Source organism: Hyperolius riggenbachi, chromosome 1, assembly GCF_040937935.1.
Source record: "Hyperolius riggenbachi isolate aHypRig1 chromosome 1, aHypRig1.pri, whole genome shotgun sequence".
NCBI classification, from domain to species: Eukaryota; Metazoa; Chordata; class Amphibia; order Anura; family Hyperoliidae; genus Hyperolius; species Hyperolius riggenbachi.
In genome coordinates, this window is record NC_090646.1 from 637,506,876 (window position 1) to 637,524,425 (window position 17,550).

Here is a 17,550-nt window from a genome sequence, read left to right on the forward strand (position 1 = left end):
CCACTGAGCAGCACACACAGGCAGGAGCAGATCAGAGTGTCTACATATCATTGAAGTGAACTTCCAGACAAAATCTACTCAGCAGAACTGAAAAGGCTTGGTGTTTCTTTAACAGTTTCACAGCATCAGAACTGTTTTTCTTACCCAAGCCTCATTTTTTAGCTGCAAAGAAGAAAACTGCCCGGGCATTTTTCCCCTGATGCTGTGCAAAGCATGATGGGATTTCTGATGTTCTCATTCTGCTGTTTTGGTGCAATTTTTTTTTAAAATTTGAGATTTGAAGCCTAATGGGCGCAGCTGGGAGGGGTGATCAGGATTCAGGACAGTTGGAACTGTGTCTCATGCTCCTCGTCACCTCCTTTCAACCAAAAGGATGGCTGTCCCCATCAAAAAGATGGCTGCCCCCATGATATCACAAACATTTGCTTGTTCTTTTAAAACAGGGTGGGTAAGAGATGATATTACCTATCTATTTTAATTAACATAACTACTGTAACTTAATGACGGTATGCTTGTTTAGGCCGAAGTTCCCCTTTAAGAAAAAAAAAACAAAAAACGCTACTTGAAATGAACTGCAAAGGATGTTTCAGGCGACAAATATAAAGTCTGTATATAGCTTAAAGATCCACTCCAGCAAAAAAGTAGGCAGTTAAAATCTGACAGAACCAACGTTTAACTAGTCTATCTCCTCATGGGAGATTCTCAGAGAGTTTTCTTGGTTTTCAAAGGCATTTCCTGAACGGTAGTTAACTGCCGAAATCGTAAGATACCAGCCAGCCTCACTAAATGTTTGCACAGTATTTTGTCTTCGCAACTGCAGTTCAAGAAATGCTTTTGAAAACCAAGAAAACCCTGAGAATCCCCCATGAGGAGATGAACTAGTCGAAAAACCTGTCGGTTCTGACAGATTTTAACTGCCTACTTTTTTCGCTGGTGTGGTCCTTTAAAGGAGTTCTTTTGCATCCTAAAAATCTAACAAGCTGACACTTACCTGGGGCTTCCATCGGCCCCCTGCAGTGGTAATGTCCCATGCCATCCTCTTCCGATGCTCTGTTCCCCGCCGCCGCTCCCGGTGTAATCATGTGAGTGATTACACTGCGGCTTCTCGCTCTCGCCACGTCTTCAGGAGCTTACTGCGCAGGCGCAGTACAAGAAAACTTACGTACTGCGCCTGCACAGTAAGCTCCCCATGACGCCAGCGGGAGCGAGCATTATTCGTCTGTTTAGACGAATATTAGACCGGGACTGGCGGCGGGGAACGGGTGATGGAGCAGGTCGGCGCGGGATATTACAGCTGCAGGGGAGCGATAAAAGCCCCAGTAAGTGTGAGGGCTGGAACCCACTAGAGCGATTTTTTGAGCGTTTAGGGAGCGTGAGAAATCGATAATGATTTCCCTAAACGCTCTGCCAATGTAAATGGATGGTGAAAATTCCACAGAAGCAATTGAGATTAGCAAAATCGCAAACGCAGGACATGCAGCATTTTGTTAGCGTTTGCACTTCAATGTAAAGTATATAATCCAGGGCTGTGGAGTCGGTCCAAAAATCCACCGACTCCTCAGTTTAGGATTCCACCGACTCCGACTCCTCTAATTTGCATATTACAATTTTGTTGATTAAAAGTATGTAACATGAAATTCGTCTCTTAACTGCCAACGCTTAGGAATTTTACAAGACAACTGAAGTGAGAAGGATATGTAGACTATTATATTTATTCCCTTTAGACTAAAACTAGTCCTTGGTAAGAGTACTTGTAAAAGGTACAAACCGGAACAAAGAACATCAATCAGGCCCTAGGCAATGTAAGTGTGGGTACATGTAAGAATGATGTGCAGGTACTCTGCAGGGGAATGAGGAGATTGTAAACAGACAACACCTCTGTGTTCAATGTGCACAGCATTCTCAGTGGATTCCCTGCAGCTCTGTGGGGAGTGCATATGTAGAGTATAGTACTACTGTGTAACAAAGTAAACCTGAGACAGATGAAATTAAAGTTTTATACATACCTGGGGCTTCCTCCAGCCGCCTTCAGGATAATCAGTCCCTCGTTGTCCTCCACCACCACCTGGATCTTCTGCTATGAGTCCAGGTACTTGAGCCAGTCGGGCGTAGTGCGCATGCACACACTCCGCCACCAGGAGCATATTACACCTGTGCAGCACTATTGCGCAGGTGCAGAATGTTCCTGGCTGTGGGAGCGGCATGCGGCCAGACAGCGCTGACTGGCTGAATTAACAGGACTCATAGCAGAAGATCCGGGTGGTGGAGGACAGCGAGGGACTTATTAGCCTGACGGGGGCTGGAGGAAGCCCCAGGTATGTATAAAATTTTACTTTTCATCCGTCTCAGGTACCCTTTAATTTGTAGTCACCAAACCAAATTTTAACAACATATCAAATTATTTGATTTCATCAGCAAAGGGAGTGCGTACATTTGCATAAATCAGCATCAATGCAGAATTATTTCCATCTCATTGACCATCTCTATTAGTGACAGAGCTACACATCAGGCTTTATTCTTACAGCATAGATGTTATTTAGTATATATAAGAGATTCCTGTGTACACATCATATATACAGCCACAATCAGATGTGTATATCTGACCTTAAAAATACGGGGACTGCTTTATTGAAGCAGCACAAGTAACTAATTTTGATTAGTTCATTTCATTTTTGTGGACTAAGCACAGCTATTACTGTATATATACTGTATATATACATTATTTTTAATGACTATTATCTGAGAAATAGAACATTTTATCATGTTTTCTATTTTAATTACAGTTACAAATTAATTAGGAGTCGGAGTCGGTGCATTTTTTCCCCGACTCCAGGCACCCAAAATTGCCCGACTCCACGACTCCCACTCCACAGCCCTGATATAATCGCTGGCGTAATCGCTCATCAAAACTTGCACGGAGCGATTTTGTTAGCATTTTGTAGTTACTGCACACTGTAACAAAACTTAATTGAAAGGACCATTCAGACTTTAAAAGGCCAATCGCTAATCAACCGTTAGCAAATTGATACACTTTAAAATCGCTCCCTAAAACACTCATGGAATCGCTTACAAACTGCTCATACAAAATGCTAGCGATTGCGATTAGCGATAGCGTTTTGTAGTGGGTTCCAGGCCTCAGCTTGTTTGATTTGTAGAATCCCACAGAACCCTTTAAAGGAATGGGCAGTGCTGGAGAACAGTGACGGTGTACAGGCACTTGTGTGTGTAAAGTAAACTCGCACCTCAGCAGAGAGAAGAGCCTCGGATAGTCCAGAGGCCTCCCCTTTACTCCTCAACCCCACCGATCCAGCCCAGAGACACTCAGTGGGGTTGAGGAGGTCATGGGAGGACTCTTGCCATCCAGAAGCTTCCCACTAAAGTTTCTAATGTAACCTTTTTGCTTTTCTCACAGGTCTACTTTAAAAGGTCATGCAGGGTCAGCCCTACCATGAAGCCACCTGAATCATTCAATTGAGAAGACAAACTCTAGGGGGCGGTGCTTGCAACACTAATATGCAGAGCAGGAGCAGCGGAGCACAATTACTGGTCCATCTCATATTTAGTACATCGGATAATGACATACGTTAGCTGTGTTAACAATGGATGTATGACCTCACAGATCCTATGTGGTAATCGCTATTAGATGACCTCATGCAATACAGGAACCTCACCACCCAGGCTGCATCATCTATAGTGTGTCATGGGGCTACTGTGTATGACCAGCCCAGTGACTATTAGGACACTTCTTATACTATTGAGAATCATTTTTTCCAGCCTACTTACTAAGAGGAGAGATATGGGCAGCAGAGGGAAGGAGAGTAGGGCTTCCTACCCTATGACAAGGGTCAGTCCATCTGGCAAATCAGACCTACATTGACTGACTGTGACAGAGAGCCTGCGTGAGACTGACTGTGACAGAGAGCCTGCGTGAGACTGACTGTGACAGAGAGCCTGCGTGAGACTGACTGTGACAGAGAGCCTGCGTGAGACTGACTGTGACAGAGAGCCTGCGTGAGACTGACTGTGACAGAGAGCCTGCGTGAGACTGACTGTGACAGAGAGCCTGCGTGAGACTGACTGTCACAGAGAGCCTGCGTGAGACTGACAGCCGGCATAGAATTCAAATAATCAGCACCCATGTCATACAGGGCTTGTTCACAACTTGGGGCGTTTTTGCTATTTAAGCGCCGGCGATTTGCAAAAATCACCCTGCAAGCTCTTGTGCAACGATTCCCTATGAGAGAGTTCACACCTGAGCGGTTTATTTCCGATCCGCTCAGTAAAGCGCTGCCTGTACTATTTTTAGGGCAATTTTGCTACAATGGAAGGCATAGGAAAAGCGCAAAACGCTCACAAAAAGAGCTTTGTGCGACGATTGCGTTCACGCTTTGGTTAAAAAATACATTGCATTTATTCATTTCCGGGTCAAAGATTCACTTCCAGGTTTGCCTCAGGAAGTGATGCAGTCAAGTCCCCACCTTTGATCTGCTGTGAAATACACTTTTAAAACGAGTTCCTCCCCTCCCCAAGGAAGTTGCAGCCTCCGGGCGTATCTCACAGTATAAAAAGCAGGGCCAGATGCCTAGAAAGAATCTTTCTGTTGGAGATAGCGCATAGCTAGAGGGATCCCGAGCGAATCGGAACGGCGTTCTCCCGCCAAACCACGTTCTAACCTACGCAATAACGTTATATCCCATTTTTATGCAAATATCCTTGTGTGCATCTCTTAACTTTTACTTTATAACTTTTTTACTTTGTTTTTTTGTACATCTTTTGTATATATTAGGTTCTGAATTGTTCCATTCTTTTTCTGGAATATTAAATTGTTATTTAATAAGCTTGACTTCTGCTGTACTAAACTAACACTCATAGCCTAGAAGAGACTGAAGTGTAACTAAGTTCATGCCTGATTGTATGATTGAGCGACACTACCGTATAAGATTGTAGTTGCATTGTGTGTATGGGGCACTTCTGCGCTCAACAGCCGAGTGGGAAGTCTAACAGTATCGTTCGGAACGACTAAGTGGTTTTGCTTCACTACAGTGCAAGATTGCAACTGTGTGTGTGTGTGTGTGTGTGTGCGTGGCGTTCTCGTATTCGGCCTAAGCACAAAGCTGACCCAAATACGAAAACGCAGATTGCGTGTTGAGCACTCGACAGCTGAGTGGACGTGTCTAGCAACGGCTAGTGGTGGCAGTGGGTAGTGTTTGAGGGGTCCCAGCCTTGTTTGTAGCTTCAATAAGGCTGCTCCCCGCTTGATCTGGTCAAACCCGCAGTCGGGAACCGTATACGCAGGCGTGCCGCGGGCCGGTTTCTGACAAACACTGGTTAAAGAGACACTGAAGCCACTTCTTGAACCAGTTATTTAGCTTTAGGAATATGGGCCAGTGCTAAAACGCAGCATTCCCGCAGCAAAACAAGGGTTTTATAACCCACAAATCCTGGGGTAAAAATCCCAGACTTTTAAAGTTATGGATTTTGCTGCCCTGGAAGGCAGAGCTTAGTGCTGTAGCTCTGCCTCCATTAGCGTCAATCACCGCTGTTCGCCGCCTCGCTGATCAGCAGGGATTGACGCGAGTAGAGGCAGAGCTACAGCGCTAAGCTCTGCCTCTACAAGGAAGTGTTCCCCGGTTTTAGCGGGTTATAAAACCCTCGTTCTGCCGTGGGAATTCAGCGTTTTAGCACTGGCCATATTCCTTAAGCTAAATAACTTGTAAAATCAAGTTTTTAATTATCATAAGAGAACAGAGGCGCCAGCAGGATAAAAGGTAATAAAAATGTTAAAATTTGCTGGGAGGCAGTGGTGGACTTACCTCCGGAAAGCAGACTCAAAATACTGTCTGAATTAAACAAATACATTTATTATTGGTACCCCAAAAGATGCAAAGCGTTTCGCAGGCACAGCCCGCTTCATCAGGCAATAAGATAGGGGACAAACAGTAGCTCATCAGTAGCACGAATAGCGCCTCTGTAAATTGGCTTCAGTGTCTCTAAAATAACTGCTCGCCCCTCCCCCCCCCCGGTAATTTTTATGGCTTCGGACTCTTTAAATTTATCTAGATTTCTTATTTCCAAATGTTAACATGAAGGATAATTAACCAGGATAGAAAGGACCAGTGTGTTTTGATTTATAAAACAGATTGTTTATAAAATCTTTATGGTATGCGGGACTAGGGGCGTGTCAGGGTATGCTTAGGGGTGTGCCTAGGTGTCCCTCTTATCTCAAACAGTTGGGAGGTATGTATGTCTATGTAAGCATTGTGTAGTGTATGTATCGTGCAGTCTAGAGCCAATTTTAGGAAGAAGCCAAGTAACTTATCTATATGTATTTGGGATGTGAGAGGAAACCAAAGTGCCCAGATGAAACCCACACAGATATATAGAGGGTTTCTGTAATCAGGTCAATTACTGTAAAAGTGAATCATTTATTGCATTCTACTATGTTACTACAGGGCCTCTTTAAATCACGGTTACCCAAGGTCGGTTGCTGAGCTCCTCTGTGCAGGGATATCCGTTTGTGAAGAATCACTCTAAACACAACAATTAGCATTTGATACTGGGTAGATATCGGTCCTGCATTGCCGCTCTATCAGACACCATCTGCTGTTCTATTGAAACCTGATAAAAACATTCCATTTGCACTGGCTCATTGTTTTGGTTTGAGGCTGGCGGTAGTGCTGCTCCAGCATTGCTGAAAGGTCAGCAGTGTCTACTATGCCGAGCGCCTGTCATTTCTCACACTGCTATGTTCCACCAGCTATGTAAATTGAAGTGGAAACTTCTGAGATATGAACAGAAAGTGTTTCTAATGGCCAAGAGCAGCAGCAGCCGCCGCCAGGCCTTCCCTTCTGCACCTGACACAGGCCCCAGCCTCCCTTTCCCAGTGTCCCTCAATTACCATTTAGCTCCAGGCGCTGATTGGTCAGCTAAGCTTTGTGTAGGAGGTAGAACCTCCTAACAAAGGTCTGGTGAACATGTTCTCAAAATAGAAAGCTTACCTGGTAATGTTCCCATCATTCCACTTCCTGTGTAGGAGACCCATGCCTGAGCTGATCCGGTAATGTTCCAATCATTCTACTTCCTGTGTAGGAGACCCATGCCTGAGCTGATCTGGTAATCTCCCAATTATTCTACTTCCTGTGTAGGAGACCCATGCCTGAGCTGATCTGGTAATGTCCCAATCATTCTACTTCCTGTGTAGGAGACCCATGCCTGAGCTGATCTGGTAATGTTCCCATCATTCCACTTCCCGAGTAGGAGACCCAATGCCTGAGCTGGTAATGTTCCCATCATTCCACTTCCTGTGTAGGAGACCCATGCCTGAACTGAGCTGGTAATTGTGGCAACGTTCCCATCATTCCACTCCCTGTGTAGGAGACCCATGACTCAACTGAGCTGGTAATGTTCATCATTCCACTTACTGTGTAGTAGGCTCATGCCTGAGCTGGTAATGTACCAGTCATTCCACTTTCTGTGTAGACCACCAATGGCTGAGCTGAGTATGTTTCCATCATTCCACTTCCTGTATAGTAGAATGACTGATCTGAGCCATTCTGGCAGAACAAGCTGGGTTTCTGCCCTGCCCACTCAGTATAGCGAATGACCATTTCTGACCGTGTCATTGGTGGGCTGTGGGCAAACTATTTTCCTAGAGCACCTTTTTGTGTTTTTATCTTCAAATTATTCTACAAGTTTAGTTTGAGTTTAGGTCTGCTTTAACTGCCCAGTACTAGCTACTGTATTTACTCCAAACATGAGACATTCACATGGGAGCAAGATGGAATTTGGGTAGACCCGGTACCCCATATGTCAGCATGGCTCATCCCCCGCTGCTGTAGGAATGGAAAATTCTCAACAAAATGTTTTATGCGAATGTAACAGTGAGATGCAGCGAGTGGGTCTTGACACAGCATATTTTCTAAATACCAGCTAAATCCAGGCAGTGCTTGGGCACCGGCCATGCAGTACAGTGAGCTGAATCATCGGTACACTCTGTAATATGACCACGTCCCATAATTAGCCAAATGAGCGGGGCCAAGTATGAAATGAAATAAATGTTTATCTGACCCCTGGGTGAACCGAGGGGGAGGGAATCATCCACCGCTGGAGAAAATGGAGGGAAATAGACGTCACCTGACCAAGGCAGCCAATAGAAAGGCAGACACTGCAGAGGAATGGTAGCGACATCAGATAAGCATGGCCCAGTCTAGGGATTGGACAGATCCTAGGAGCCAGGATGCCAACATGAGACAGATTTCGGTGCCAGCTGTAATTTTCAAAGGAAATGAAAATGAAACTGAAATTAATTCTGCATTATGAATGTGGACCTGAACTCAGAACTTCCTCTCTGCTCTAAAAGATAAGCAACAGCATAATGACCATTAAAGAAAAACATTTTTGTGACAGCGGATACAAATTCCGCAATAAGTCTGCATTGTGTACTTCCTGCTTTCATGGAAGCAGACATAGGGTTAACATCCTGTGTTTACAAATTAGCTGCTCTGCCGTGGAAGTCAGCTGACACAATCAAATTACAATTTGTGCTTAGTCACAAATGAGGGAGAATTGGGCAGGCTAAACTCTCTAAATACATACAGGGTGCATTTCTCGGTTTTCCTTCTGTCCCTTGTAAGAGTTCAGGTCCACTTTAATCAGAGCTCCAGTCTGCTGTATTTTCGGCAGGCTTTAGCATGCAATGATAAGAAGCAGCCTGCAGAGATCAGAGCTCACACTGGGGAGGAATCGCAGGACAACCCCCCCCCCCCCCCTGCATCTGTTCTGTGTGGCATCTGCCATTCTCCTCCTGGCAGTGCAGGGAAGCTCTGCTGTGCCATCCCCAGTGCGACAGCAACAGCACAACAAACAAACCGCCGCCACAGGAACACACTGCTGCCTTCTGATACTTCTGTTGATGCAGATCATCACCAAGGAGCCGCTGACTGCGGGAGGAGGGTGAATAAATAGGCCATAAAGAATTCATGTTATTAGTGTTTCCTCGCTTACCCATTGATAAATCTCTCCATGACCTCTCCGTGCTAAAACACGTTAAATATTAAACATGGCTGAATATGATATCATGGCAGAGAATGCAGAACAACCCAGTACTGATTCTTGTACAGGAAGACACCTTCACCTGTTGAGGTCCATAGGCTTACACCCCCTAGTGACCAGGTTAGTTTTTCCCAATTAGGCCACTGCAGCTTTAAGGCCTTGCTGCAGGGCCGCACAACTCAGCAGAGTTTTCTATTGGTGGGCTCTGATCGCTGCTGGGGTGTTTGTGTTTTTTTTGTAAATATTTAAAAAAAAATTTTATTTTTTATAAAAATATTTTTTTTCCCTCCCCGGACCTCCCCCTACCCCCAGCCAATCATAGTGATTAGCTCTCAGACATCAGCCTATAAGGCCTGGAACCCACTGAAATCAGCGAACGCAAAACGCAACCGCTAGCGTTTTGTCTGAGCGGTTTGCAAGCGGATTCATGCGCGTTTTTGGTTGTGTTTTGCAACATTGTATTTTTTTGCCCAGCGGGTGCGTAGCGTTTTGCGTTTTTATCCCGATTGGTCCTGTGAATTTTTTTTCATTTTGTTAGTGTGCTGAACCGCAAAACGCTAGCAAAACCGCTCAGTTTAGGTTTTGCTGAGCGTTTCTGCTAGCGTTTCAATACTTTACATTGAAGCGCTAACGCTCCCAAAATGCTGCAGGTCCTGCGTTTGCGTTTCTGGGAAACGCAAACGCTCCTGTGGAAGTTGCCCCATCCATTAATATTAGCCCAGCGTTTTGGTAAACTGCTAGCGTATCGCAGTGCTGCCAAAACGCTGCCAAAAGCGCTCCTGTGGGTTCCAGCCCTAAGAGCTGATCACTTCCTGCAACTCCAGAGGGGACAGCCGTCTCACACCAGGTCCACAGTATAGCGCTGCCTTAGTTCGCAGCGCTGTATGGTGTAAATAGACGACGGTTTTACCATCTAAGTCTCTAGCGGCGAATTGATGACGAGCAGAGCTTGGTCATTGAAGCGGAGATGCACGCGCGATCAACTGCAAAACACGTCCCCAGGTCTGCACGCCAATAGGTGTTAGGCAGTCCTGGGGCTAAAGCCACAGTCACGCCAATTGGCACGAGGCAGTCTTTTACTAGTTAAAGCGGACCTCTGGAGTAAAAATAAAACCTACACTATGAACACAGGCAGCAGGAGTTATAACACAGCAGCAGGAAAAACTGTTTAAAAACTAACCATTTATGACATAAAATCTCGGTTTTGTTGGTCAGCCACTCCCCCTTTGTGAAAAAGTGCCATGGCAGTATTCTGCCTTTGCAAAGACTGCTAAGAGATTGTGTCATGTGGGTGGGAGGAGCCTAAGGAGTCCTCTCTGCTTCTGCCTGTGCCACTGAACCAGCCAATGCCAGAGAGGAGAGGAAGAAAGAATAGTGCAGTACCAGCTAGGGATGGTCAACAAGATGCAAATCATTTTGAGTGCGGCATTTTCAAGTTGTGTGCAAATTTATGCAGGCTAATTTTTATCGGAAAAACAATCAAAAAATCTATCAGAAATTCAGATCAGACATGTTGGAAATAAAACGATCTGGCAGGTAAATCTGCCAGAAAATGGTATGGTGTGTACCTAGCATTAGGCTGCATTTCCACTTGTACGGTGCGAATCGCCGCGGTAAAAATTCACATGCAAATTCGCATGGATGATGTATGCGAATTTAACCATGGCAGTGCTAGTGTGCTTTTCCATTGTTTCTATGACGCATACCCAAACCTCATGCGAATTTCCTATTAAATACATTGTATGCGACTCGCATAGCGGTATGCGGTATGCGAATTCTGATGGCTCTGCCATGCGAATTTTTTCTGCACAGAAAAACGCAAAGGAATCCTGACAAGTGGAAACCGTCCCATTCACTTGTATTGCTATGCGAATTTGCATGCGAAAAACGCATGCGAATTGGCGATAGTGGAAATGGGCCCTCAGAGGCAGCGGATCAGGAGGACAGCCAGGCAATTTGCGTTATTTTAAAGGAATAAATATGTCAGCCTCCATATCCGTCTCACCTCAGGTTCCCTTTAATGCCTGGTGCGCACCATGCAATTTCCCATCAGATAGGCAAGTTGAATCGATAATTTCTGCTAGGATTTCCGATCGATTATGTACAGAAGTGATCTGACTTCTGATCCTTTTTTCTGGTCGATGTTCTGGTCGGACAGATCGAAAATCAATTCAACCAGTCAATCTGAAAGAAAGTGCATGGTGTGTACCAGACCTCGAATCCTAATGCAATACTCGTTTATTTGTGAGTTCAGTTCTATTATAGAAAGACAGTTTCAAGGTTTACACATCTGCTCCCAACCACCAGAAATAGGCAGGTTGTGCATATTCGCCAACTTTAGACAAAAACTAGAACTAGAAGCAAGAGGTATATTTATTGCCTTTTAAGCAATACCAGTTGCTTGGCTATCCTGCTGATCCTCTGCCTCTAACACCATTAACTATAGACCCTGAACAAGCATGCAGCAGATCAGGCGTTTGACATTGTCAGATCTGTTGAGATTAGCTGTGTGCTTATTTCCGGTGTGATTCAGACACTACTGCAGTCAAAGATATCAGCAGGGATGCCAGGCAACTGGTATGGTTTAAAAGGAAATGCATAAGGCAGCCCCCATACCCCTTTCACTTAAGCTTCCCTTTAAACTACTAGTCATGCAACATGCGGCTCATGTTTCTATACATGTGTACTGGGACCAGTGTTGTCAACTCATCCCTTTAATTACTGACATGAATTATACAGGTTTCGTGGCTAGGTAGAGGCAGGTAAGGCACTGATTATGTGTAAGTAGCCCCAGAACCTGTATAACTTAGATGTGTCAGTAATTAAAGGGATGAGTTGGCAACACTGACTGGGACAAATGCATGTGCACATATGCATTTTACAGCATATTTTTCATACTGCCGCTTTAAGACTAACAGGATGCCATGCCTGGTAAACAATCAGCTGGTTTATTTACATGTGTGCCAGTAAAGGGCTGTTTAATAGAATCACATGGCCATGATAATTGACATTTACAAACATTTCGTCATGGAGGTTGTGGAGAACGCTCCTCATTTCTGGAAGGCTGCGTGACTCAGGGCTGGTTGTTGGAGCCCTGCCCATTAGTCACTTGGTCAGAGAAGGTGTGTTCCTGTGTAGTGCTGGTTGTTATGTTACATAAGCAGTAAGAACACGTGAAGGTCACATGGCCAGGCAAATAGCACTGCTTGTGATGAGAACGTTGCCTGCGGCCACAAAGAGCAGTGAAATTGTCCCAATGGCACAGCAATCCCCACATCTGCTGCAGAAAGAGGCCCTGCCTCCAACGTCAACCAACTGTTACACCAGGTACATACCTGCTGTCACAATAACCACTAATGCATCCAAAATGACAGCGTAGATAGATAGGTCTAGATCCGCCAATTTTAAATGCATAGGACAGTAAAGTTGCATTAACCCCCCTGGCGTTTTTTTTAAATCATGTAGCGAGCCCAGGGCTCGCTACATGATAGGCGCTGCTCAGCGGCATCCCCCCGCCCGCTTCGATCGCCTTTGGCGATCTCCGATCAGGAAATCCCGTTCAAAGAACGAGATTTCCTGGAGGGCTTCCCCCGTCGCCATGGCGACGGGGCGGGATGACGTCGCCGACGTCGGGACGTCATTGGGAGTCCCGAACCACCCCTCGGCGCTGCCTGGCACTGATTGGCCAGGCAGCGCACGGGGTCTGGGGGGGCGCGCACCGCAACAGATAGCGGCGATTGGGTGGGAGCCGGCGGCGATCAGAGTGCTGGCACAGCTAGCAAAGTGCTAGCTGCGTCCAGCAAAAAAAAAAAAAATTATGAAAATCGGCCCAGCAGGGCCTGAGCGGCACCCTCCGGCGGCTTACCCCGTGTCCAGCACGGGGTTACCGCTAAGGAGGTTAAAGGAGTACTATGGCGAAAAATTTTAAAATATGTGCAAACATATACAAATAAGAAGTACATTTTTCCATAGTAAAACGAGCCATAAATTACCTTTCTCCTATGTTGCTGTCACTTACAGTAGGTAGTAGAAATCTGACAGAAGGGACAGGTTTTGGACTAGCCCATCTCATCATAGGGGATTTTCAGGGATTTATTTAATTTTCAAAATGCACTTAGTGATTGGCAGTTGCTCTGTCTGCTAAAAAACTGTAGCGAGCAGAGAAGTGGGCCAGCACCATTTTTAGGGAATATCTTTCTAAAGAATAAAAGCCTTGCTGAGAATCCCCTATGAAGAGATGGACTAGTCTAAAACCTGTCGCTTCTGTCAGATTTCTACTACTTACTGTGACAGCAACATAGGAGAAAAGTAATTTATGGCTCATTTTACTCTGGAAAAACGTTTTTTTTTTATGTTTGTACATATTTTAAATTTTAGAATTTTTCGTCATAGTGCCCCTTTAATAAGCAATGCACAATGTATTGGCCGTGGCACACCTGTACTATTTGCAATATAAATACACTAAAAACGTACATCCCAACTTTTTGATACAAGAAAAAAAAAATAAGACACCTCTGCCACACCCCTAATCACACCCCCAGCCACGCCCCTCATCACCGAGACCAGAAATAATTCAGAAGCAAAAGACAGTTTTAAACGCCAGACTACACTGGTCCTCTGTAACATCATTCGTTTTTCATTTTAACATTTAAAAATAAATGATCACTTTAAAAATGTTAGAAACATTTACTGTATATGAAACATTTTTCAGTAGAAAAATACATACCAGTATATTTTTACAGATCTGTACATCAGTCCTGAAACAGGGACACATATGGAAGAAAGAGGGACATACTGTAATTCCCAAAGCGGGACTGTCCCATTGAAGAAGTTAGGTTATCCGTACCTTACTGGCTGCATCTTGAAGATCCGTGGTTTCTGACTTGTGTCATTACACATAGGTAACCGCAGCCCAGATCATTTGTCACCTCTTCCCAGCTGTTTAAAGGCCTATTGCTCAACAGTGTGCTTATGTTATGGTTTCTGCTCATAAACGTAGAATACTGTGTGTCAGAAACATTCCAAGTTCCATGGCTTTCTGTCATGACCGGGAACTGCTGCAGCAGCACCGGGCAGGAGTGAATTGGCTCTGAACTTGGGAAGCAATCACCAGATTCAGCCCACCTCCTTCCTTTGCTGTACAGAGATCAACTCTGTGTTCTGCACTGCAGCTTAGCAGGGTGCAATTAAACATTAAACACTTACTCTTACTATACCATTCCCAGTGTGTTAAAAGCATGTGTGCCTTTCGTCAACCTTCCCTAACAGAAAACTATCTGTAAACCCCACATACACACTGGGATGGGTCAGGTGATTTATGCAAAAAGACTACTAACTACCAGCACGCTCTTAAAGGAGAACTAAAGTACAAAATAAAAAAATAAAAGAAACTGATAGTTCGCTCTGGAACGAGGGGCTCAATAGGATCCAGAGCCTTTTCTCTACATAGGAACAACCCCAGTTACGTCTATTTGACATAGACAAGGAGCGGTCAGCCTTACTATCTCAGAAAAAAAAAACACATATATAAGTGGATAAATACTTGCTCTACTTACATAACGGATGTATTGCACTGCCTAGTTTTGATTTTCGTGATTTTTCTACAGTAACAAAAAAAAAAGTGAAAATACTTTGCATTTCCCATTTTAACTGTGGCTATAAGTCAATCCTGATGTAATTTCCTCCCTTACTCATCTGCCTGAGTGTGTATGTACTGCCCGCCCTCCACTATAGAAAGTGCATTGTCTCAGCATGAGAAATATTGGCCAATCAGAGAGGAACAGATGTGTGGGAGGGGAAAACAGGTGGGAAAGAGGCTTCAGCCAATCAGGCTGCAATTAGTTAAGTCTGAGGGGAAGTAGAGGAAAGTAAGGACAAACCAGCATGCCCTGCAACTTCCTTTGTGTGGGAGATGTACCAAATAAGAGTCAGGTAAACTGGGGAATGATCATTTACCAACAAAAAAAAGTAATAGTGATTTTAACTTTTGGATTGCCTGGTTAGCATCCTTATTACTTGTTTACCAGATAAAAATAAAGAACTGATTTTTTATTTTATGCCCAACAGTTACACTTTAATTCTCTAAATCTACAGATGAATAAATAAGCGGGAAGGCCTGCCTCGCTGTTTGCAGCAGGGTTATGATCCTGGCCTTACGTAGACACACTGAGCAATGACCGCTTTCCTCCCCTCCGCCCCCCCCCCCCCCCATGCAATTTTGCTGTAGTGGTGACAACACATGTACATTTCATGCTGTATATTTTGTGCTTGGTCTGTCCTGCTATACAGTTTTGGCTGTGACTCATGACTGCACAGAGTACTCTGGGAATTCTCAGTGCACAGCTGGCTTCATATGCCACAAGAATGAATATGGGCCCTCTCTGCTGGCAAATCCTCACCTCCCTTTCCAGACTCTCCCACGGGCAGCTCAGCTAAGCCTGGAGTCATTACATACATATACAGTTTACAGAAAGAAGCTGGTTTGCCACTGTAGAAAAAAAAAAAAGAATAAAAACAACAACAAAAACTTTGTACAACTTCTGGGACAAAATGTCGTACTTCCAGATAGTATGCAAAGGAGGTAAAACCTCTGGAATTTTTACTGCTTTGAGTCTTATCACTCATCTCGGGACAACCATGGCTTTATGATTACCGTATATACAACTTGCATATAAGCCGACCTCTGTATAAGCCGAGGTACCTACTTTTCCCTCAGAAAAAGAAAAAGTGATTGACTCGTGTATAAGCCCCCTCCCCAGTATAGCCCCCTCCACAGTAGCCAGATTTGTCCCCAGTACAAGTTAGCCTCCGTCCCCATAGCTGTATCAACCTTGGGGTACATCTGGCTGTGTCTAAAGATGCCACTAGATTGAGTCCTAGATAGGAGATACAGCAATTGCCACACAAGAAAAATCCCTGATCATTGCACCGCTGACACGGTGCTTGCACGCTCCGCTCCACAAGCCAGGGGACACAGGTAGTCTTGAGCAGCGCACTCTGCTGTCAAAAGCAGCGCACAATCTAGTGCATGGTCTTTACGCTCCTCTGCCGGTAACAAAATCTGCTCCACCATCTGTTCTGCTCCACTGACTCGCATATGAGCTGAGGTGGTAACTTTTCAGCACTTTTTTGTGCTCAAAAATTAGGCTTATACGTAAGTATATAAGGTAACTTTGGAGGTCCTAGGAAGAGCAACAAAAACTTGACAGAGTTGTCCACTCTGTACCCTAGGAAAGAAAAGTTTAAATTACTTCTGTCACGCTTAGTGTTTCCTCACATCCTGCTAGGACAGGAAAAGAGAAAATGTTTTTACAAAAAAGTACAGAAATCAGTAAAAATACTGTTTCTAACCCTTTCCTACCCCATAAAAAGCCTACTTGGCAGAAAGAGCACCCAGAACCAGTATCAAGCTATCCTTGATATCCTGGGGGTGGAGACATCAAGCTTTCAAGTGACAGGAAGCTTCTGGAAGCTAGGGGGCACCGTTTGTCACAGCCTTCTTGTGCATATTTCAGAGAGGTCTACTGAGTAGCATCACTGTACTATAATATGCCCTCTAGAGGCCAGAGGAGAAATTGAGCATTCACAAGCAGTTCTTTCTGGTTGCTAGGCCATCAGGAACTGGATTTAAACAGGCCAACCACATCCCTACCTATTCTACAGACTAATTGCATCCGCTTGTGATTTTTTGACACAAGTCTCACGTCCAAATTAGTTACCTTGTAGGTTCCTGGATGTGAGACTTACGTCCAGCACTGAAAACCGTTACCGTGTTCATGCGTGTGCGCGCAGCAGTCATTCACATAAAGTTCCAGAAGGGGGGGGGGAAACAAGAGTTTTCTTTAAAGTGACAGTGTAACAAATAAAAGTTTGTTTTTTTACATTTTAACCCCCAAACTAATTAACCCCGTGTTAACTATACTTTGACATAAGATTTGTGGACACTTGGCTGTCGCCAGTAGTGATCAGATGTGATAATGGTGACAGCTCGGGGACCCAACGCTGTATAGATGCATCGCTATGTTGTTGCCTAGCAATGCATTTATACAGCATTGGGGTCTCCAAACGTTTGCCCTCTAGCGATTGCATGCAATCGCTACAGACGTAGACTGGCGCTAATAGCACGCTATGTGCCCAACTAGTGATTACATATGGCATGATAAGTATAATTTTAGCCATCCATCTGGATCGCTCCCACGCCCCCATCCTCCGCTGCCCACAGCTAAGAGAACCTGAAATCCCGTCACTGGCGTCATCGTACCAAGCCTACGCAGAAGTGCGCCCTCTACGTATCTCTCCAGCAGCTGCTGGAGAGATACGGAAACCGCGCACTTCTCTTAGGCTAGACTGGCTCCGACTGATGGAAGTGCAGGGACCAGGTTCTCGTAGCTGCGGGCAGCGGAGGATGGCGGCATGGGGGCGATCCAGGCGGATGGGGCTGGAGGAAGTCCCAGGTATTTATAAAATCTTTAATTTTCAGCTCTGGTACACTTTAAAGTT

The 17,550-nt window shown here is 44.8% G+C and overlaps 1 protein-coding gene across 15 annotated transcripts in view; it reads right to left on the reverse strand.

Annotated features, from left to right (window-relative positions):
- Nucleotides 1-17,550, reverse strand: part of NEDD4L (NEDD4 like E3 ubiquitin protein ligase) — a 491,133-nt gene that overhangs the window by 182,378 nt on the left and 291,205 nt on the right. The window contains exon 1 of one of the 15 annotated variants that reach the window (XM_068251288.1): nt 13,898-13,957. The exons of the other annotated variants lie outside the window; for them this stretch is intronic. The gene's annotated coding sequence lies outside the window, so the exon portion shown is untranslated. Of the gene's footprint in view, nt 1-13,897; nt 13,958-17,550 lie in introns of those variants that run through there. 15 annotated transcript variants of the gene reach the window in all.